Source organism: Peromyscus maniculatus, chromosome 9 (assembly GCF_049852395.1).
Source record: "Peromyscus maniculatus bairdii isolate BWxNUB_F1_BW_parent chromosome 9, HU_Pman_BW_mat_3.1, whole genome shotgun sequence".
Lineage (NCBI taxonomy): Eukaryota > Metazoa > Chordata > Mammalia > Rodentia > Cricetidae > Peromyscus > Peromyscus maniculatus.
The window spans coordinates 28,401,031-28,424,916 of record NC_134860.1 but is presented as its reverse complement, the minus strand read 5'-3'; the positions used below and the strand labels follow the sequence as shown (position 1 = coordinate 28,424,916).

The following is a 23,886-nucleotide window of genomic DNA, read 5'->3' as shown; positions in this document are numbered from 1 at the left end:
AGTTTGTGCTTAACAGGAGTTTGGTCAAGTCTCTCTAATTCTAAAACTCAAGACTAGTCACCACCACGGTCATCTTCAACTATGCTGGGCTGTAAAGCTGAACTGGGCGTCAACTCAGTTCTCTATGGTGGTATTTTATTTGTACTGAAATGTGATTTTAATTGTGTGTTAATAAATAAAATTGCCCGGAGGTCAGAGCTATTAGAGTGATACCAAAAGCCAGGCGGTGGTGGCACACGCCTTTAATCCCAGCACTTGGTAGGCAGAGCTAGGTAGATCTCTGTGTGTTCAAGGATACAGCTAACAGACAGTGACGAGGCAGTCATGTGGTTGGTTTTACAACCAACGAGAAGGCAGAACAGAAAGTCTATATAAAGACAAACAGACAGGAAGTAGGTCTCTTTCGGAGAGGTCTCTTGGCTTAAGAGGCTAGCTGCAGCAGGCGGGTAAGGCTCTTAGCTCTGATCTCTTGACTTTCTTCTTTGCATTGGTTCTGTGTTTCTTATTTAATAAGACCGTTGGTTACATCTACATTTGGCGCCCAATGTGACAAGAATCCATTAAAAACCACTTGGCTTGGCGGCAGGTCCAGTTTCCCGCCTGGGCGGTTGGCTCCCTAGCCCAGGCCCAGGTTGGCTTGGCCTCAGGCGGGACTGACCATAGCCCCAAGAGGTTAACTTGTAGCCTTGTAAAAGTTTAAAGCAACAAATGGCGCCCAAGGTGTTGGCAAGAGTTTCCACTTAAAACCTGAGTAAAAAGATTCTAAAATGGAGCTAATAACAGTTCCTAGTTGTCTCTTTCAAGCTAGTGGCAGCCTGCGTGTTTGAGCTACTATGGCAGGTTCCTGGTGTATGCGCTGGACCTGCAGTATGGCAGGAATGAGGCCTCTGCAAGTGACACATTAAGCTGCGTGGTGGATTTAGCCTTTGCTAGTACAAAACAAAGAGGTTTCTGGGCTACATGATGCTTTGATAGAAGCATAGGCCCACTATTTCTGAGAGTTGATGGCTCCCAGAGCTGGCAGAAAATGTGCCACTGCCATGTTGGGAAGCTGAAGTGGGCGGAGCCAGCAGCCACATAGCCATTTCAGTCTTAGAATGCTGCAGTTTAAAGCAATAGGCTCAAGGTAATATAAAAAATGAGCCATGTAAAGATGGCTACCACACAGAGAATCTGGATTATGTTCTCTTTGATATTCGTAACTGAAGAAAAACATTTGATTGCAAAAGCTGTTGAGTTATGCCAAAATGTATATTTTAAAGGTACCTTGACTTCAAAATTTGGATGTAAGGATATGTTGCTTTGTAAAGGAGGCTCTGCTTTTGTTTCCACAGAAAGCCAGAGGCTATGGATTTGTTCCAGATTAAGATACATCAGGTTTGACCAGCCAAGACCCCCTGAAAGGTCTCCGATGACACCATGGCCCAGATGATCCAACATCCAAAATGGTTTAAAGACAACTGGCTCAGACGATACATCCTCCCGGACTACTCCATAATCCTAAAATTTTCTTTGTGTCCCCATAAGATACAGCGCCCGCCTCCAGCAGGAAGTAGTAAGAAAAGCTACGTACAAATTCCCAAATTATATGTAATTTAATATGTTAAGGTTAAAACCTTCCTTTTTGAGAAAAAAAAAAGGGGGGGGCAAGTGCTGTGGATATCGTTCTGTATAAATAAAACACTGATTGGCCAGTGGCCAGGCAGGAAGTATAGGCGGGACTAACAGAGAGGAGAATTCTGGGAAGTGGAAGGCTGAGTGGGAGAGACACTGCCAGCCACCACCATGACAAGCAGCATGTAAAGATGCCAGTGGCAAGGTATAGATTTATAGAAATGGATTAATTTAAGATATAAGAACAGGTAGCAAGAAACCTGCCACAGCCATACAGTCTGTAAGCAAAATAAGTCTCTGTGTTTACTTGGTTGGGTCTGAGTGGCTGTGGGACTGGTGGGTGGGAGAGATTTGTCCTGAATGTGGGCCAGGCAGGAAAACTCAAGCTACAGTTCTCAGCTTAATTTTTGTCAAAATCAGACACAGAAGGTCAATTGCAGAAAACAATCTACCAAAGACATGGGAAAATCACCCCTGTCCTTAATAACATATCCAATGATACATTAAGTTCTCACTAATATGCTTGAGATTCCCAAATACCAGAAGGTCTAAACATCCATCTGTATTTAAAATATCTTATTGACACTTATTTTTATTATTTAAGTTAGTGTATAAGGGACAGAACATTATTGTTGACAACAATGTGCATTCACTCAAGTCACTAGATACCTATTGAGGATCCCCCTGGGCCTCAGAAATTGTTCTGTACTCTGAGCCTAGGAGAAGGGACTGGCAGAGAGGACCCAGCAGAGGAGCAGAGATGCTGACTTTGCTTTGCTTAAAGATAGACTCAACAAAACTACAGAGGCGGAGGGGACCTAAAGCAAGCGTTCCCTGGCACAGAATATGAACGAACTGGAAAACTCACTCTAGACAAGGAAGATGAGGAGGGTCCCTGAGAGGGAGAGGGGTAAATGGTTGGCGATAGCACTGGAGAAGCAAACAGGCTGGGAAAGAATTCAAGAGCCAGTATTCTGCACAGGACACGAGTCTCCAAAAACTGTCAATGCAATGAACGTCATCCTTCCTGGGAAGTACAAGCCGCTGTGAGTGGGCATAGCAAGCCAACGAGGGCTAGGAAGGGTCGTTCAGCAGCAGATGTGAGCTGGCCAGACCTCTGTAGCACAGGTATGGATTTTATTTCATGTGTGGCAGGCAACTGTGGAATGGTTTGACCCTGGAGCAGGGAGCCCCTCCAACCGGTTGATGGTTCATTTTGGCTACTGTTTGCTGGACAAGAGGAGGATGAGTGGAGAAGCAAGGGACACTTATTGCAGTATGGGAGAAGGTGCTTGGCTGTTGTGCAGGACACCTGCCATTTGCCCTCCAGCCCCACTTTCCAACCTTTCCGAACCTGCATCTGCCTCAGAGACTGACTGACACTTTTTCAACCCAGAACTCCCTGCCTCTAGTCCTGTTCATACTGTGGAAAGTTAGAAGGAGGAACACTCAATACAGCCTCTAACCAGGCTCTTGAAGACTTAGCACCCAACGATTGGAACTTTTATAGCAAGGTCATGGTAGGTGGCCCCCATCACATGGTCTCATCCAGGAGGCTTTCCCCAAGGCTTTTCCAAAGATTCTAATAACTTTCCCTCCTTATTCACCATTAGGCCTTGAGGAAGCTCATGGAAGGTTGCTACCAGCCTCCAGGTACTATGCAGTGCCTTGAGATTTTGAAAACAATATCTTTATTAAACTCCAATTAAATTACTCAATTTGTGTATGCCATCTGTTTCCTGTGGTATGGAAAGGAAGAAGAAAAGTTTAATATTGAAGAGTTCATGGACTCTGATCCTTAACTAATTTCTTCTGCAAAGGCTTCTTGCTTATGATTTGGCAGTCATAAACCCAAAAGAGTTCACATTCCTGTATCATTTGCAGACAGCCAACACTACAAATTGACCAAAGCTATAAAAAGCCAAATGATGGGTTGAAGACTCAGAAAATAAGAAGTCACTGCCATCTGCTGTATGTGTCTATAGCCTAAGCTTACATACTTAGGTATCTGTCAGTCATTCATCTCTTCAATCAATGACCATTGAGTGCCCGCTACTTGTACAGTATGGTGGTTTGAGTAGGTATGGCTCCCATAGACTCATATGTGGGAGTATGTGGCCCATATGGAGTGGCACTATTAGGAGGTGTGGCCTTGCAGGAGTAGGGGTAGCCTTGTTGGAGGAAGTGTATCACTGTGGGGGCAGGCGTTGAGGTCTCCTATGCTGAGCTACGCCCAGCAGACTCCTGCTGCCTGTGGATCAAGATATAGAACTCTCAGCTCCTTCTTCAGCACCATGTCTGCCTGCAAGTTATCATGTCTCACCATGATAATAATGGACTAAACCTCTGAAACTGTAAGTTATCCCCAATTAAATGTTACATTCTCAGAGGATGGGAAACTAAGTCAACAGTATTTTACAGACTTACCTAAACAGATAAATGGCACGTGAAAGAGAAAGCCTTTGTTTGTTCTGTAGACTTGGACCAGGGGGACAGGAGCAGAGGAGCAAGGCATGGTGACAGGCAGGAGGAGGAGAAGTGAAAGCAGGAGCTTTGAGACTTCCCAGTAACAATAAAAGGCCTGAGAAGAAAACCTGAGGGCACTGGGTAGCTTCTGCGCTCAGAGGAAATGGGGAGGAGACCTTCAGCATCTGCACAGCTCTACATTCTATTTTGAGACAAGACGCCCTAGCGTTCCAAGCAGAGTAGTCACCTGGGTCGTTTTAAGAAGGTCATCAGGGTGGCTGGTATGTTTGCTACAGTTTGGATGGTAAATGCCCCCTAAAGAAGTTGAAGTGCTCATGCCCAGCCCATGATTGTGTGGGGAGGTTCCAGAGACCTTAAGATACAGAATCTAGTGAGAGGGCTTGGGTCATTGGGGAGCCCTGAGGGGGCTGTGGGACCCCAGCCTCTTCTCCTCCCACCTTTCCTCATTCACATTTCAGCTCAGGTGACTCATCTCTAAGATGTGCTCTCCACTACCATGATGTCACAGGCCCATGCCATGAAGAAACCATAGAAACCATAAACCATACAACCACCTTTTAAAACCTGATTCTATCTGGTTACGGTAGCAGAAAATTTAACTACTACAATGATGCAAATGGCGAGGAAGAAAACAAGAAAAACTGGACCAGAGTGGTAGCTTCCCATTACTGAGACATTAATATATCAAAGGAGACCCTAGTAGGCCCTGGATATATAAATCAGATTCAAGAGCTGAGAGACTGAGGTCTGAGCCTGAGGGGAGATTGGAGAAACATCAGTGTTCAGCTCTGAGAAATGGATGAGAATGTTTGGGGAGTGAGGAAAAAGAAAAGATCAGTTCTGAGGATGGAAACTGAGTCACTGTGGCTGGCATGTTGGTAAGAGGAACTGAAAAGGACTGGCCAGGATGGCAGGAAGAAACTGGGAGGTGGTGCTCCTAAAGCCAGAGGGAAGGGTGAGCCAAGGAAGACGGTGATCAGCGGGCACTGTTAGCATTGTTGCTAGATCCTGTGGGAATCGAACCTGGAGAAAACGGACTTGGTAAGAGTCACTGACCCAGGTGAGCATCTGTGGGCAGAAAGCAGATGGAGAGAATGAGGACTCTGTCTCTGTCTCTGTCTCTGTCTCTGTCTCTGTGTGTGTGTGTGTGTGTGTGTGTCTCCTCTTTCCCTCCTTTCTGTCACTCTCTCTCTCTGTGTCTCTCCCTCTCTCCTTTCTCTCTCTTTTCTCTCTCCCTCTCTCTGTATGTCTCTCTCCTCTCAATCCTGTCTATCCCTCTCTCTCCTTCTCTGTCTCTGTCTCCCCCCCCCCCCCCCCGTATTCTACCATGTTATAAGCTACCACACATAACCACATCTGGAGCCCATCTGGTACAGTAACAGTATCTTCTAGAAAGCAGAGGGGATGGGGCCAGGGAGCCACAGAAGTTGGGTCCCTGTCACAGAGGCAGGGGAGAGCTTGCAGCTAGGCCCCTGCCTACCTTTTTCCCCCCTGCAAAGCCAGAAGTGAAGTCATTCACAAGGTAAGAAACAGTGAGTAGCTGTTGACTAGCTGAGTAGGAAGAAATCGGAATCATCATGGAGCATGGAAGAGAATAAGGAATCCCCATGGAGGAAAGATCACTGGGCAGCATTTTGGACCTAAATTGGCTTTTGGTGGAAATTCATAAATGACTAATTTTAATCTAAGGCAATAGAAAACTTGGCTATCCATGTAAGGGAAGTACAGGCTGCATGGGCACTTCCAGAGGGGGGCAGGGGAAGGCCAAAGGTTCACACTGGGCAATGGTCATCCCCAGTGACCACGGAAGGAATCTGTTCCAACACGAGTACAGAGAAGGTGGTGGCCATGACTGCAGGCAAGGCAAGCTCAAGGAAATGTGGGTGTCCCTGCAGCCCCAGACAGGAGGGAGAGAAACAACACAACATTCAAATGTATGGAAATGGTCTTGAGTTTAGATTCTTTCTCATTTGGCATTTGAGGCTCAGAAATGTAAAAAACAGATCTGAAACCCCACCTTTAAAAGCTCTTTTGTAAATTATTTCTGGTCTGTAAAAGCCCAGCTCCTCGTAGAACTGGGGGTGGGGGTGAAGCCAAATGACCCCTGGAGTTAAAATTTAAAACATCCCACATGCAAATCCACCTTCCCTCCATCCTTTTGTAATGCAATAACCAGCGAGAATTAGAATTGCAAAAAATGCTAAAAGAGCTACATGGAAATTATACAACAAAGTCATTTCACAGTGATATTGAGGCAGGAATATGAAATGAATACAGGGAAACACAGAGACACACACTGATGCCAGAGACTTGCAGGGACGTGTGCTTCTGTGCATGTGTGTCTGAGGAAGCCAGTGGATAAAATGTTATTTTCTTTCTTTGCTTCTTCTTGAGCAAAACTTAAAAATGGACACTACTCACTCTGGCTACATGTCAAAAACAATAATAATGATATAGTTCTTATTCGACTTACGAATGATTTTCACTAAGTAGCTTTTGAAATATTTACTTGTGACTGTAAAGACCTTCCAAATGCCCGCCTGATTGTTAAAAACAAGGCAGGTATCAACATGGACTTTCCAGGACTCTCCAATCACCATTTTCCCGGTTATTCTGTCTTTAGTTTCCCCTCCTCTCCCCTCCCCTCCCACCCACCTCCCTTTCTGGGTTTGTGAGTGACCATGGTCAGGAAGAGAACTGTATTCATGCCCTCCACCCAAAACATATTAAATAATGCAAACAAGTTTGGAAAAACCCATTTGATATGTATCAGCTACATAAACGTTTAGTAACGCTGGTGCCTCCTACTCCTCACACCTTGTGTGATGTCTTGAATGAGAATGCCCCCATGGGCTCTTATATTTGCATGCTTAATCTCCAGTTGATGAACCTTTTGGAGAGAATTGGGTATGGCCTTGGTAGAGGAGATGTGTCACTGCAGGTGGCTTCTGAGGTTTCAAAAGCCCAGGTCTCTCACTTTCTCTCTCAGCCTGCTGCCTGCAGATCAGGATGTAATGCTCTCAGCTACAGCTTCAGCACCATGCCTGTCAGCTTCCTGCCATGATAATCGTGAACTGTAAGTAAGCCCCCAACTAGATGTCTTCTTTTGTAAGAGTTGCCTTGGTCATGATGTCTCTTCACGGTGACTGAGACACCAGGGCTGAACTTTCCTCCCTCTCTCCCTTCTTTCCTCCTTCTGTTCCTCCTGCCCCGCCCTCCCTCCCTGTCTTGTATCTTTCTTTCTGCATTTCTGTCTGCACGAGTTGAAGAAAGAAATCTCTCTTCTTGGACTGAGACCAACAAGAGAGGGTACTGTCTGCTACATTTCACCTTAGCCTTCCACTGGTTTCCCTCAAGTTGAAGGTAATTTTATTTATTTATTTATTTTCTTGTTAATTGATTCATTCATTTTAGTCTCTGGGGCTTGGTGCGTAGTAGGCAAGAGCTCTACCTCTGAATGACACCCCCAGTTCAAATCTAAAGGAGTTTCTTATTAGTCCTAGAGGCACACTGTGAGACCAAAAGAGGAACAAGAACAATCCATCTTTCAAGTTAACGTAAGACCAAAGTGGGAAAATGTACCTGTAGGTTAAGGGTTCTGATTGCAGTTAAGACAGTTAAGAATAAGCTTCTGTTTGTCCTGGGCTAGTTTGACCCATCTGCACCAGATGTGCGTAATCACATGTGGGCAGGAGGTACGTGGGCAGGGAACCCTTCAGGATGTAAGCTTGCCCCTGATTGGACCTGATGGGTTATAGGATGGCCCTGTGGTTTTGCCTTCTGTCCTGGCCAGAGCCACTCACCCTGGCCAGAATTTAAGTAAAGATGGCTTCAAATTTGGCTCAAAATTGTGGAACTGTTTTTTCTCTCATGAATCTCAGGATAAAAACATGTCTAAAGTGATTACTACATAAGGAAGTCCATTTGAGGGCAGATGCCCTCCTCGTGTTTGTGGTGAGCAGTTTTAATCCCTCACGGGGCCCCCTGCGTCTTTTGCAGTGGCCTTTGCAAACGTACTAGGCTTTCCAGACTTCTGTGCATCTAGGCATGATTAAAAAGGTACTGAGCAGTAAGACCCAAAAGAAATTGCTAGATGAGGCTTCCAAACCCTTTTATGGAACAGGAAAGACTCAGCCAACATAGAGTTGATAGTTTCTTTTTCCATTTGCCCATTCACCTTCCGGGAATGTCTGTGGAGGCCAGAGGATGAGTGTTCCATCTTGTGACTGTGAGGATGGGAGGCCGGAGAAGGACAAGGGGTAAAACAGCAGTGATGGAAGGAACTGGTCCTGCTGGAGACTTTCACTTGTTAAAATCTCTTGAGAACGATAAAGTCTCCTTTGGACGTGTGCTGGTTAATACTGCATCAGCATGCCTAGATGACCTGTGATGGCTGCTTTTATATGAACGTACCTAGGCTGTGGTATCCAGATATTTAGTCAGTCCTGTCTGGGTGATGCTGTTAACATTTTTGTCTTGTTTTTGAAATGAAACCAACTGTTAAGTGTGGAGGCCATATAAGCCTAACTACTTCTTCATGTTAGTGGACCTTTTCCCTACATACTAAAGGCTGACTCCATATACAAGGGAACTGTCTAAGTAGATAGGCACCTGAGCTTCCTGGTCTCCATCCTGCTGCCCTGCCAGGCCTTTCGATCCTCTACACAGTGAATTTCTTAAGCCCTCTTCCCTCTCCCATCTCCATCTCTCCTAACTGTTGGGTTTCTCTGGAGAACCTGATTGTACTATGTGGCTCTGACTGGATTTCTGTTCACTGCAGCTGAATGCCATCCTCCGAGGCACACCCAAGATCTTCTACCATTTGCTGGATAACTGCCCATGCCTTTGGGACCCTCAGCCTCCAGATCTGTAAAATGAGAATAAGAGTAATACTGTTTGCACAGCCTGTCAAAAAAGCTGGATGAGGCTACCTGTGTAAAAGTGCTATTGATGTTAGGTAACCCAATCATCATGAGAGATCACAGAGCCACCATATAACAAGGACACAAAGCTTTGCCATAATTCTTCAGCGATAATTATTTTTCTATTATGGTTGTATTCATTTAAGATAACAGTTTTCTTTAAATCTGACCACTGAAAGGAATTACTGAGTTTTTGAAAGTTCAGAAAAGCACAAGAAAACACTCGGTTGCCTGGATCCAGAGCTGCTGCTGTCTACCTAGAACCCATGTTTATTGAGGTATGTACCAGGCAGAGCAAAAAACAAGCTCTATTTCTTTAAATGGGATATTGCTGTATAAACCCATCTCACATTGCTAAGCTCTGGGTCCTTCTGCCTGACCTCCCCAGCTACTGATGTAACAGGCCCCCAGACCATGACACCATGATGGAAGTACCTCTCAGGCCCTGGAACCCAGCACACAGGCCACAACACCTGCTGAAAGGAGACTAAAGACCTAATCCATCAAAGTCCATAGTTTGGAGAAAGATGAAGGTCCTGAATGTACTAAGCTTGCCTTTTGGCTTCTGTAGTTCTGTTTCTGGATCACTCTTCTCAATAACTGAGGTGTGTCAACCCAGGGTGTGGGTTTTGTGCTTAAAAGCTCATCCTGAGAAAGGCCCGGAACTGCACTCGGGCCCAGCTAATACAGAATTTCAGTTGGCCTGAGCCTGTGTCAGAGTGGTCTCTGGTGGATACCCCGAAACTCTGGGATTACTAGTGTGCCCCTGCGCCCAGCTGGGCAATGCAATGCAGTGTGTTATCTCTGTCTTGTGGGTGGAAGTGCCTCTCTGGGACCTGAATTGGTGACTTACTGTTGTGATAAAATGCTAGACATAAACAACCTTAAAGGAATGAAAGGTTTATTCTGGATCAAATTTCTAAGGGAACAGTCCATCATGACAAGAAAGGCATGACTGTTGGAATGAGTGGGTCTGCAGTAGAAGAAACTTGAGGCATGGGATCAAGAAGCAGACACCTTGGAATTAAACCAGGTGGAATCACAACTCCCTAGGGGCCCAATTTTGTAAATAATCTGAAACCTCATAAAACAGCATCACTTCATGGGAACCACATGGGTTCAATCACAGAAGCCTGTGGGGAACATTTGACATCCAAACTTTAACAGTTCAAATTTTGTAGATGACAAAATTATAGACTAGAGAACATAAATAACTTGCTCTAAAGCACACAGTCAGAAATCAAGCTTGGGTCTGAATGATTCCAAAGGCTGTGCATTTAACCACCAGAACAACATGTGATTAGCTATGTTCTCCATCAACACATTTGCTAACACACAAGTGCTAGATGATCAGCAATATTTGTGTGGGTAAAACAGCATATTGCCACTGCTCAGCATATAGATATGTCCAGATTATCTTGTCCAGAACAGTATCTGAAGTGGAAACCTGTACTATGTTATCTATTCCTGCTACCATCTGTCCTTCACTTCAGATGGAGATATCCCTGTTAGGTCCCCCGAAATCCCCTTAAGTTAACCCTGGTTCATCCATTGAAACTGCCTATATCCCATGGTCACATTTTCTTTCTTTGTAAGCCTTTAAGCTAAGAAGGGCAGGTACTACTAATTCCATTTCACAGGTGAAGGAACTGAGCTCTTGAGAGGGTAAGTAAGTTGTCCAAGGTCACACAGCAGACTAATGTTTATGGGGACTGGAAAGCCCATGTCCTGACTTCCCACTCACTGCTTTTCATCATGCTGTACTCCCTCACTTATCAGTCCCACCACTCCTGAGGGCTGGAGTTGATGAAGTGTGATACCAGTCCCTCAGCATGAAACTATCCTATCAGGGTAGGAAAATGGCCATGCATACACATGCTTGGAAACAGACAGGCACACATACGCAGTCTACGGTAACTGCATCTTCCAAAACATTTTATACAGCCCAGTAAAGGATAGAGAAAAACACGAGGTTGTCTTTCAGAAATGGCACCTAGGGGGTCAAGTTCATCATGAAATGGAGCTGTGGGTATGCTAGTGGACTGCATTAACATTGGCTTTAGAGAGTGGGCTGCAGGTGACAAGGCACACCACAGTGGCCAAGAAGAATAGCCAAGAAAGACCAGAGGCAAAAGGTCCATCTTTGTCTTTATACAATTATTTCTAAACTTCAGGATATGAAGTACATTTTATTTTGATGAAAACAATGCATATTTTACTGTTTGATATGGTGTTAATAAGTGAAGAGAAGGGAGTTACCAGTAATGAAGATTATTGTCGTAGTCAAACAAAAAACAAAAAAACAAAGAATGTCTTGAGGCAAGATGCTTCACTGTGGATTCAGCAGCAAAGCCAGGATTTGAACTGAAACATTTGCCTTTTGTGAACTAGGCCAGTTGGCATTTTCCTGCCACAGTGGCACTGGTCACAGCATAGTGGAAGGTAACTTTCTTCAGTTGGTTGGACAAGTTGGGGGTATCTTAAGGCAAAAGAAAGGGCTGCCAGATCTGATCCCAGAGACAGGACTGGCTGTCTGTCAGCAGCCATTTCCAGGAAACTGAAATATAGCTGCTTTTGACCATGCTGTCAGAACAGGCACAGGTGGCCTCCCTCTGAACAAGAGGAGCACTAAAAGCTAGTCTCTGAAACCCAAGAGGAAGAGCCAAGTGTGTTTCCTCTGTAACATTAGCAAAAGGTGGTTTGGGAAGTATCAACCCCAGGAGACTGGTCACCTTTTCAAGAAGGAGCTTGCCATACATTGCAGACACTCAACCTGTGTCTGCCAAATGAAAGTGAGTATCAGTATTAAAGACAGAAAGGCAAATTTCATCTAAAACATCTGGGGCCTGCCTGTTCTGGCTGCAAAGTGAGAGAACACTAGGAAAAATTCAAGAGAAAGTAAAGAAAGAATGTTAAACAAATATACTTTTCACTAAAAATTTGCCCTGTCACACAGAGTGCGAATAATCCAGGATTCAGAATGTTCTCCACAAATCTAACTTAGAGGGACAAAAATGAGCGAAAACATGAAAGGAGGGACTTCGTGCTCAGTGGAAATAAAACATCACGAAATGACCCTCATCTCACAGCTGCCTTCTTGAACATTCTTGACATGGCTGACAGCTGGTTCACAAAGATGCTCCTCCTAATGTCAGAGCTGAGAGCCTGCCTTACTCATCCTCTTCAGTTCTCACATCTGTACCACATACTTCAGCCCAGCCTCCTGACTCTGCTGTTCTTCCTGCTCCCTTTGGTTTTAAGGGGGCTTGGAAATGTAACTAAGAAGCACAAAGACTAGGGAAATGTTAAAGATCATGGATATTCATATAGCAATAATTCAATTCTGTAACTCATTAACAGAAACTTTCCCCTTAAATTTCTATTGTCTCAAAGAAATGTAGACACTAGTATTGAGCACTTTGTAAATGGTAGACCTGGGATTCAAAGGCAAGGATGGTGCTAGAAGTCATGGTCTTCCCACATTGATGTGATGAAATGAACTAGGGTTAAAAAAGGATCTTTCCCCTCTCCTTGTGATTATGTTCATGGATGTTACCATGCACAAGTGTGCTGCCTAGTTTTATGTCAACTTGACACAAGCTAGAGTTATCTGAGAGGAGGAAGCCTCAGTTGAGAAGATGGCTCTATAAGACAGGGCTTCTGACAGGCCTGTATAACATTTTTTAATTAGTGATTAATGTGGGAGGACCCAGCCCATTGTGGGAGGGGCCACCTCTGAGCTGGTAGTGCTGGATTCTCTAAGAAAGCAGGCTGCACAAGCCATGGGGAGCAAGCTGAGAAGCAGCACACCTCCTTCATGGCCTCTGCACCAGCTCCTACCTCCAAGTTCCTGCCTTGTCTTCCTATCCTGACTTCCTTCAGTGATGGACTATCATGTGGAAGGGTAAGCCAAATAAACCCTTCCCCAGCTTGCTTTTGGTCATGATGTTTCATCACAGCAGTGGTAACCCCAACTAAGACAACCTGGTACTGAGTCAAATAGTAGAAAGAAATTATGCGGCTAATATCATAGCTCTCACAGAGGTAAGGTTAATGCAGTTTCTCAAAATGTTCTTTGGAACACAAGGGAATTTCATGAAAAATTTCCATAGCCTGAATACTGTTAAAAATTTCACATGTTCAAGATTCTTTTGGATATTTCTCATGTTCATTGTACTCCTCAGTTAAATAAACCTCTTTGCTGTGGGATATTCACTATGCTGCGGATGTGTTGCTCTGATTGGTTAATAAATAAAGTGCTGATTAGTCAGTAGCCAGGCAGGAAGTATAGGCCGGACAAAGATAGAGGAGAATTCTGGGATAGAGGAAGGCTGAATCAGGAGAAGATGCCAGCCACCACCCAGCCACCTCCCAGCCACCTCCCAGCCACCTCCCAGCCACCACCCTGCCACCACAATGAGAAGCAGATGTTAAGATACTGGTGAGCCACTAGCCACAGGGCAACTTATAGATTAATAGAAATGGGTTAATTTAAGATATAAGAACTAGAGAACAAGAAGCCTGAGCCATTGGGCCAAACAGTTAAAATAATATAAGTGTCTGTGTTTATTTGAGTCTGAGTGTCTGCTGGCCCAGGTGGGACTGGAGATAACTCCAGCTCCACCTCTTTGCTGTACTTTTTGCATTTCTCAATTTTTCTAACTCCCTTGCCTTACAAAACATGTATCTTGGAGTGAGTCTGTAAATGCTGATTCAACAATACTTTGTCTTTTCCTTAATAGATGGCTGTTTGGCATTTTAAGATCAAACAGGGTGGATACCTAGAGACTGGGACAGAACACAGAAGCCCTACACAGGTACAAACCAGACAAAATCTCAGCACAGAGAGAAAGTGGACACCAAGGCCCATCCTTAACCAAGGAGCTATTTGTAACAGATACCTGCTAGGAAAGGGAAGATCAGTTTTCTCCAATGGAGTCTTACTGGGTATATCAACAGCAATCTAAGGCAGCCCTCAGGACCAGAAAGAGTTGGCCAACACAAAAGAGACTGATGTTTTGTACACTATTTATTCTGGTTTGATTTGGTATTTTCTCTCTTTTTTTGGTTTTTATTTATTTTACTTTTTGTTTTATTTGATTTGATTTTAAGATAGAGAGAGAGTGAAATAACATTATGTTGAGTTAGGGAGATGAGGGAGGAGTTGGGAAAGAGGAAAGAATATGATTGAAATAAATTGTTTTAATAATAATAAAAGAAAATTAATTCAAAAAGAAAAAAGATTTAAAAAGAGATAATGGAAGTGTTTTCATGTTTCAATAGTTTTCATGTAACAATAGTATTTCATCTAAAAATGAAGTAAATGTGTGTGTTGTCTCAGTGAAGGTTGTATCTGTCTCCTCTACAATTTATAAAGCAAACAGAATAAGGAAAATGCCACAATGACCACATGGTGAGGGTGTTGTCTCTATTAGGTAGCCTATGGTCTTACTCGCAATATTTATTTAATCATGACAACAATTATAGAAGATAGGATCTTGGTACCATTTGGATCTTTACTGTCGCCCAAAGGCCTGTGTGCTAATGGACTGATGGCAAAGTAAAGCCACAATGCCCCTGGGAGGCAGAGAACCTTTAAGATGTGGCACCTACTAGAAGGAAGTCAGGACACTAGGATCCTTCCAAGGGGACTCTAGGACCCAGAGGCCCCTCTGTGAGCACATCCTTTCCTCCAGCTGCTTTGGGAGCCTGCCTGCTAGATGCCCAAAGACAACAGCGGTCATGGGCTGTCTGGGACCTCAACAGTTTATAAACCAAAGTAAGTCTTTTCTCCCTATAAGTTGTTCATTCCAGGTATTCTGTCATGGTGAAGGAAAGTGAATAATAGGACCTGTTTTAAGATCCCTTATTGAGGAATTGAGGTCTCTGACCATGCACTTGGTGAAATGATTCTAAACTAGGCTCTGTGGCTGAAAGCTCAGTGGCCCCAATCCCATTTATATAGATAAGAGACATTGTTGTATATACAGGAAGAGGGCGAGGCACATAAGATGTCAGCAGAGAAGCAGATGATTAATAAAATCTGGCATGTGTAGTGTGCATGCTCAATGATTAGATGGTGACGAAAGTGTCTGGCAGAATGAAAAGAAGAGAGACGCAAAAAGATCTAGATGAGAATCAGCGAGGCTGTGGCAGAGGGAGGGAGGGAGGGAGAGGGAGGAAAGAAGGAAGGAAGGAAGGAAACTTAGGCTTAGTAAGGATGTCTTTCTGTTTCTGTCCTGCTTCTGCTGGTACCTGGGATGTTTTGTTCTCCTCAGTGGCCCCCAGGAGTGATGCTGTTTTCTCACCAGGCCAGTTAGCCTTGCAGTTTTTGGACATTGTTATCAGAAGCATAGCCTCAGGCCTGTTTCTCAGGGACTACCTACCTATGATCCCTTGAAATGTCTCTCATCCTTTAATAAATTTCCTTGTTCTTTTTACAAGTCAGAACCCATTCTATTGTTTGTGACTAACTAATACCCCTGACCACATCTTCCGGCTTCCTTGTCCAATGTCCAGGCAAAACTTGTTTGGGCCATTTACAACCTAACCATCACAGCTATTCTCCTGAGAAAACTCTAATCCAGCAATAATTTTCTGTGGACCCTCCAAATGGGCACCTTTCCCCCCAAGCCGTCAGGAAGGATGAAGTGTGCTCTTGCTCCAGAATCCCACCTGCATTGCTTTTCCAACTCAACTATCCTCCTTAGCCTAAGGCTGGCCTGCTAATTGGATGAAATATACTTTGCTGTGGGTGAACAGGTAACATCTCTGAGTAAGTCAAAAGCCTCACTCTTCATCATTCTGAAGAGAAACATGCCCAGGACCCCCCAGGCTTTGTCTGCAATGTGTGTGTGTCTGTCTCAGTCTCCTGTGATCATTTTTACTCTCCTACTTTCTCTTCTTTTTCTTTCTTTATTCCCCCTGAGTTTCACTGAGCATAGCACTGTGGTCTTTTTAGGAAGCTCCACAAATATACTAAAAAAAAAAAAAAAAAAAAAAAAAAAGCCCTGCCGGAGTCATGCAAAACAGGATGAGCAGTCTGCATATGAAAGCATTCTATTTCCATGCCCAAAGTTGGCCAGAGCTACAAAACTCAAGCAAGTGATATCAAGGGATCATCTCCCCAGAAGAAGGTTCAGTGTCTTCCTTGGCTTCCAGTATATAGTATGTTAGGTCACTAAGGAATACTGCTTAAAAAGTGCCCAAGGAGGGCTGAGGAGATGGCTCAGTGGATGGAGCATGTGGATCTACTTGGGAACTCCAGCACCCATACAGAAGCCAGGATTGGCCATACATGCCTGTAACCTCTGCAGCGGGGAGAGTGTGTGTGGGAGACAGAGTTACCAGGGCTTGCTGGACAGTCATCTGTTAGCCGGAAAACAGTGAGCTCGAGGTCCAGCAAGAGATCTGTCGCATGTGACAGAGAAGGATGCTTGGCGTCCTCTTCTGGACTGTGCATGTGCACACACACACACACACACACACACACACACACACACACACACACACACACACAGTGCTAGAGGAAGCTGTTTCAACAGTCACCTCGTAGATGGGAATCAGCATAGTTTTGATGTAGTAATTTTAAAGAGATTCCGAGCCAGTGTGCCCATTCCCATAGTGCCCCCTTAGGCTCATCTATTCCAAACAAACTTAGTTTCTCATTAGCTGTTGCTTCCAGTTTTCCTTAATGCTAAGGATTGATTTCTTATGCAAAAGTGTTTCTTTTTATCAGATTGAACATTTTGGCTTTTGTTTTTTTAATTACATTTCCTTTTCAGTTTTGCATTAAAGCAAGGTGTCACAAAGCTGAAAATCTGCACCCATGATTTTGGCTTTCTCCTGCAGGAAGCTCACAGGTCTGCCCACTCTAGCCACAGCAGATTAGCAATGAGTCTGTGACATGCTTCCCACTGGTGGGAAGGGAGAGAACACAGGTGGCAGGCCTCAATTTATGAAGATTTCTGTTCCAGGCCATTCTATCTGTGGGCCGTGCAGTGACCAGCCCCCATGAGTACACAGGCCCGGGGTTAATAAAACACCAAGAACGTTTTAGATCATCACCAAGAGAGAAGCTACATGCTCTGATGAGGAAGTAATGGTACCATGTTCCTCTCATCTTCACTATTTATTTCTTTATGTTGATGCCCTTGAAGTGTAATCAGAGGAGGACTCCATCGTAAGGCACTTGCCTTGCAAGCATGAGGGAGATATGAGTTTGATCCTCAAAGCCACGTGACACTGCCAGGTGTGGTTCTACATGCTAGAGATCCCAAGAATGGGGAAATGGGAATCAGAAATTGTCCTGGGGTTTGCTGGCCAGGGAGTCTAGCCTACACTGGTGAGCTCCAGGCCAATGACAGACCCTGTTTCAGAGGAGGTAGACAGTGTTCCTGAGGAGGACACCAGAGGCTGTGCTCCAAGCTCCACGCAAAGGTGCACACATGGACCTGCATACACAAAAACATGCATGTGCATATATACACATATATGCATGGAGAAACAAAGTTATATATGAAGTTGGTTAGGAAAATTCAGACTAATGGGGTTAAAGTTTATTCAACATTTCAGCAAAGAGAAGTGAACAGTTTTAATCTGTATCATGATGGTTAAAATCAAAGACAAGTCAAAACCTGGTAATTAACCCAAGGTCAAAGCCAAGAATATCTATTTATTAGTGCCCTCTCTAGCTCTGTGTCCAATTAAGTTTCAACATTTCCCTAGACTTCTTCCTCCTGACCATGTGCGCGTTTGATACCTGTCAATGCAATTTTCCCGACTACTAATGAAGCGCTCCTTGTTCATTCCATTCGTCCCCGTCGTCCCCGTATTAAAGTCTTTCTCCCTAGTGTCTGCTCTCTAACAACCACTATGAGCCACTGAAGCATCTCTGTTTTCCCTGGGTTTTATCTCAGATCCCTGTGACCATTTGGTACTTTTTCTTTTTTTTCTCATAAATCAAACCAATTCGACATCTTGTAAACAACCAGGCAACTGCTTTAAGGCCTGAGCTCAGCCTGAATGTCTTATCCAGCCATCTAATTAAGCTGTGATACCATCGCTCCTCTAGTTTACAAGATAATCATCTGATTCCCTTTTGTTAAACTATTCACCCTTCGGCTTTCTGGTCTATTCACTTGGGAACTAGATTATAGCAGCAGGGCTACAACCATGGGGAACAGCTGTGGCGGCTTGTTACAAGTTTAATTAACGCCTCACAATGGCAGGCCAGTGGCAGGCTTGATGCTGTCTCCTGCCACAAACCTGCTCTGTCAAGATGCCTTCAGAAACTGTCTAAATTCACATTTTCCCAGAGGTTTCTAAACCTCCCCCTACTATATAATTGAACATTAGCATGGGCTGTGGCCATGTCGTTGCAACAAACTGTAAAATTTTCAGATTGAACTTGTTTACATGTTTGGTGAAAGGGCTTAGGGAGATTTGAAAATGGTGAAGTGTGGTGGTACTGTGTTCCCCAAAATATTGTGCACCCTAACAAACTTATCTGGGGTCAGAGACAGAACAGCCACTAGATACAAAGGCTAGAAAATAGTGGCACTCACACCTTTAATCCTAACACTCCAGAGGCAGAGATCCATCTGGATCTCTATGAGTTCAAGGCCACATTGCAAACAGCCAGGCATGGTGACTCACGCCTTTAATACCAGAAAGCCAGCCTTTTAATCTCAGGGAGTGAGGCAGAAAGCAGAAAGATACATAAGGCGTGAGGACCAGAAACTAGAAGCATTTGGCCTAGTTAAGCATTTGGCCTGGTTAAGCATTCAGGCTTTTGAGCATCAATTCAGCTGAGACCCATTCTGGATGAGGACTCAGAGGCCTCCAGTCTGAGGAAACAGGATGAGCTGAGAAGTTGGCCAGGTGAGGTTAGCTGTGGCTTGTTCTGTCTCTTTGACCATCCAGCATTTCACCCCAGTAACTGGCCTCAGGTTTGATTTTATTAATAAGACTCTCTAAGATTCCTGCTACATCTGGCTCCTAACGTTTGTGGTACGAATTCACAAAAAAAGTGCTTGCCTGTGGCCTTGTAGGCCCCAGCTCAGGCCCGAGCTACACTAGGCCGGTTGGGGTGGCGCACGCCAGTAGGATTTACTGAAGGAGGCAGAGGCAGGAGGATCCCGAGTTTGAGGCCGGCCTAGGAGGCTTGCTCAGGAGAAGCTTGAGCCAGGGCCGAGCCACAAACAGTGGTGGGACCATGGAAGCAGTGGCTGCTGCTCCGAATTGCTGGCTCTTTCTCATCATGTTGGTAACTGCAGTGATGTTGCTACCTGGGACAAAGAGTTTACCGCTGCTTGTTCAGAGAAGAATTGCCAGGACCATCGTGTTACAAGAAAGCACCCACAAAGGTCAGTTTGGAAAAGTTTGGCAAGACAAATGGTGGGGAGAAATTGCTGTGAAGATTTTCTCTTCTAGGGAAGAATATTCATGGTTCCAAGAGAGAGACATTTATCAGACTGTGATTACTCCAAACCACAGAGGAGGCACACACACACACACACACACACACACAAAAGTCTGCAGTGAACCATGACCACGCCTAACAGTGACTTTGAAATCTTCAAAAAGACGACTGGACTCCACAATGATGATTCCACATGGACTTTGATAAAGCCATTAAGCTGATTAACACCATGGAAAGATCTGCTTTGGACTACGAACTGCTCAGGACAATTTTGAGATGGCTAGCTGAGATGATCCAGCCTGACAGACTAACAAGGACTTGAAACAAGCCCTGCACTTGCTTGTTATGCAGCGACTGGACAAATGATACAGGACTTGACAATTAACCCCAAAATTTTCTTTTCAGAATTCCCTAAAGATGTCTTCACCCCTAGAAAACAGGAAGTAATTTTAAGAAAACGACGCCCATATTCCCAAGAGGTGGGATGGGAGGTTTTTGATCGTTTAATGAGTTATGGATATTGTCATTGTTTATGATGGCTGGTTACAAGTTGTTAATTGTTAATGGTCAGGAAAAAAGCTGAACATGGAGATTATATTCAGAGGTTTTGTTTAAAAGAAAAAGAAAAAGAGGATATAGATATGAGACAGATCATTGAGATAGATCATTTCTACTCTGAGAAAAAAGATAAAGAAATAATAAGATAAATGGGTAGATAATTGAATCTACTCTAAAAAGAAAAAGGGGGAAGCTATAAAAATAACAAAAGGTAGATTACTGAATCTATTATGAAAAGAAACAATACTTCTAAAAAGGAACTACTTGTTTTAAATAGGATAAGTAATGGAAAAATTTTGTCTGAATTTGTCAAATATTACTGGACTGGACATTGGTTATATATTAATGGAGTTTTTTGTCTGAATCTGTCAAATGTTAATGGACTAGACATCGTTAATGTAATCTTGACTGTATATATTTTATATACTTATTGGACAGTTTTTCTTGTATTAGTCTGGATGAGGACTCAGAGGCCTCCAGTCTGAGGAAACAAGACCAGCTGAGGATCCGGCGAGGTGAGGTAGCTGTGGCTTGTTCTGGCTCTCTGATCTTCCAGTTCACCCCAATACCTTGCTCAGGTTTGATTTTATTAATAAGAACTTTTAAGATTCCTGCCACAGTGAAGTTATCTTCATGATAGCATCATAATAAATCAGAGTCCACACTGTAAAACCTCATCTACCTTACTTGATTTCATTCTTAAGAGGACTCAGAGTACTGTACAGAAAAATACTATCTTGCCATTGGAAGCACCATGTTTTCCAAGCTACATCAGGATAGACCAAGTCCATGTTTCAACTGAAGTCTTTCCAGATGGTTTTACTTCAAACAGCACACTCAAGTGTGATCAGCATTTGAATTGAACACAGGTTATATGGCTGGAAAAGCTCTTCTCTAGGAAAGGGATGAACCTCAGAACAAGGTGGGAAACACTGAAAAGGCAGGGACAGCATCTCAGGGACCTAACATTGGCTGCAGACATACTCGTGTGTGTGTGTGTGTGTGTGTGTGTGTGTGTGTGTGTGTGTGTGTAACTCGCTCTGTAGACCAGGCTGGCCTCAACCTCACAGTGGTCTGCCTACCTCTGCCTTCTTCCGAGTGCTGGAATAAAGGTGTGCACAACCACTGCCCAGCTCAAATATACTCTTAATCCCCAGGAGGGAGAAAGCCTAAACACTGAAGTGTACACACGAGCTCATTCTCATCAGCTTAACACTTCAAAAATAGTCATGTTTGGGGCCCTAGAGGAGCACTTATCCTCTGTAGTGGGTAGCCATTCTAGCTTGGATCTGGAAGCTCCAACCCCCATTGAGACTCTGGCAACTGTCACGCCTACGAGGCGGGGCAAGGGGAGGTGCTGGAAACCTAGGAGTGGGATGGGCAAGCGCTCGCTCTGGGCGTGCTCTCGGCGCCTGGACCCTGGATGGTGGAGATTGATTGTGCAGAGCTCCAGAGAACACCGCTGGATTGCTATACGCCTTCCCCAGACCCCCCGCGACCTATCCATTCTTTCATTTGTAAGTCATCCACTAAATAAATCTTCCTTTTAACTACGTGGAGTGGCCTTTATAATTTTCCCCAATATCTGGCGCCCACGTGGGTCAAATTCCAAAGGTCTGGGCGGCTCCTGCCCTCAGCCTGTTCCCCGGCTGGCGGGTACCTAAACCCGCCTACAAAGTTCCATATAACCAGTCCATTCCCGAAAAGGGGAGCAGCTAGTCCGGTCTCAGCTCCCTAGCTTAGCCCCGAGACCAGTGAAAAACCGCTGCGAGTGAGGTATCCGCACCCTGCTCCCGGCCATCCTGCCATCTGCCTCCAGCTGCCGCCAGCCAAGGTCGCCAGCAGGCCCTGCTTTGGAGCTGTACCAGCACCGCCTGCTGGTTGAAAAGCGCTACTACACCCCCCATACCACAGAAAGGTAAGATAAGCAAACCAGCATTTTATTTCAAGTAAAAGTACTTGATAATTTTACATCTTAAAATTGACTAACAAATTTTGAGTAATTCTTGTAATATGGCTGACAACATTACCTCACAAGAATTTAAAAACCTTTTTGCCTGTATGATGAATGACATTCTCCTGGAAATATATGACCTTCCTCAGGCATATTTGGCCTGTACCATTTTGGCATTCATCGTAATAATTCACACAGTGTTCAAACACTGCTTTAATAATAAGAACAAAGATGAGTCATTATTGGGACTGATACAGGCTTTAAAAGATAGCAATGAAGACTTACAGAAAAAGAATCTCTTTCTGGAATCTGCTTTCAAAGATAGCAATGAAGGCTTACAGAAAAGGATTCTCTTTCTGGAATCTGCTTTAAAAGATAGCAATGAAGACTTACAGAAAAAGAATCTCTTTCTGGAATCTGCTTTAAAAGATAGCAATGAAGACTTACAGAAAAAGAATCTCTTTCTGGAATCTGCTTTCAAAGATAGCAATGAAGGCTTACAGAAAAAGATTCTCTTTCTGGAATCTGCTTTAAAAGATAGCAATGAAGGCTTACAGAAAAAGAATCTCTTTCTGGAATCTGCCTTCAAAGATAGCAATGAGGGCTTACAGAAGAAGATTCTCTTCCTGGAATCTGCCTTCAAAGATAGCAATGAAGGCTTACAGAAAGAGATTCTCCTTTTGGAATCTGCTTTAAAAGATAGCAATGAAGACTTACAGAGAAAGAGTCTCTTTCTGGAATCTGCCTTCAAAGATAGCAGTGAGGGCTTACAGGAGAAGATTCTCTTTCTGGAATCTGCTTTAAGAGATGGCAATGAAGACTTACAGAGGAAGAATCTCTTTCTGGAATCTGCCTTCAAAGATAGCAGTGAGGGCTTACAGAGAAAGATTCTCTTTCTGGAATCTGCTTTAAGAGATGGCAAGGAAGACTTACAGAAAGAGATTCTCTTTCTGGAATCTGCTTTCAAAGATAGCAATGAAGGCTTACAGAAAAAGATTCTCTTTCTGGAATCTGCTTTAAGAGATAGCAATGAAGACTTACAGAGAAAGAATCTCTTTCTAGAATCTGCTTTCAAAGATAGCAATGAAGGCTTACAGAAAAAGATTCTCTTTCTGGAATCTGCTTTAAAAGATAGTAATGAAGGCTTACAGGAAAAGATTCTTTCTCTAGAATCTGCTAATCAGGATTTACAAAACAGGCTTGTACCCAAAATTGATTTTATTGATAATAAATATGAATATCTAATGGATAGAACACTAACTCTCCAGAGTGAAGTTATGGCTACTCAGACATTGCATAAGGAAGAAAGATTATCATTAATTGATAAGATAAGGTCCATGGAATCATGTGCTTCTGAGGAAAATAAAAATGTCTATGATTCCATGAGAAATCTGGAGTCCCTTGCAAGAGAGGAGGTTCACTCCCTAGAACAGACCCTAGGTGCTCGTTTGCAAGCCCTAGAAGAAACTCTCAGTAAACATGACAAGGGAACTAATAAGCAGAAGGTCAAGACCATAGAGGTTGTAACATCTCCAAACAGCTCTCATACAATGGCTTATCCTGTTATCGTCCATGAGAAGCCAGCAGATGACACACACCCCGAGCCATATATGACATATACATTACAACCAATTTCAACAAGGGACTTTAAAAATATAAAGGAAGCAGTAGTTACGTATGGGATACAATCCACATACGTAAAACAGATGTTAAATTCATGGTCTACCTCACATAGAATCATCCCAGATGACTGGCATCAGTTAATTTCAGCTGTTCTAGAATATAGCCAGCAGCTACAGTGGAAGAGCTGGTTGAGAGAAGAGGCAAAAAATTTAGAACAACAAGGTAAACTCAGAGGTTTTGTGATCTCCCAAGATCAAATACTTGGTGAGGGATGTTTTGCTGACAGGAATGTACAAGCCACTTAT

General features: G+C 43.8%; 1 protein-coding gene across 8 annotated transcripts in view; it reads right to left on the bottom strand.

Annotated features, from left to right (window-relative positions):
• The window catches only part of Fhit (fragile histidine triad diadenosine triphosphatase), a 1,536,882-nt gene that overhangs the window by 1,053,891 nt on the left and 459,105 nt on the right, over positions 1-23,886 (bottom strand). The window lies entirely within an intron of this gene.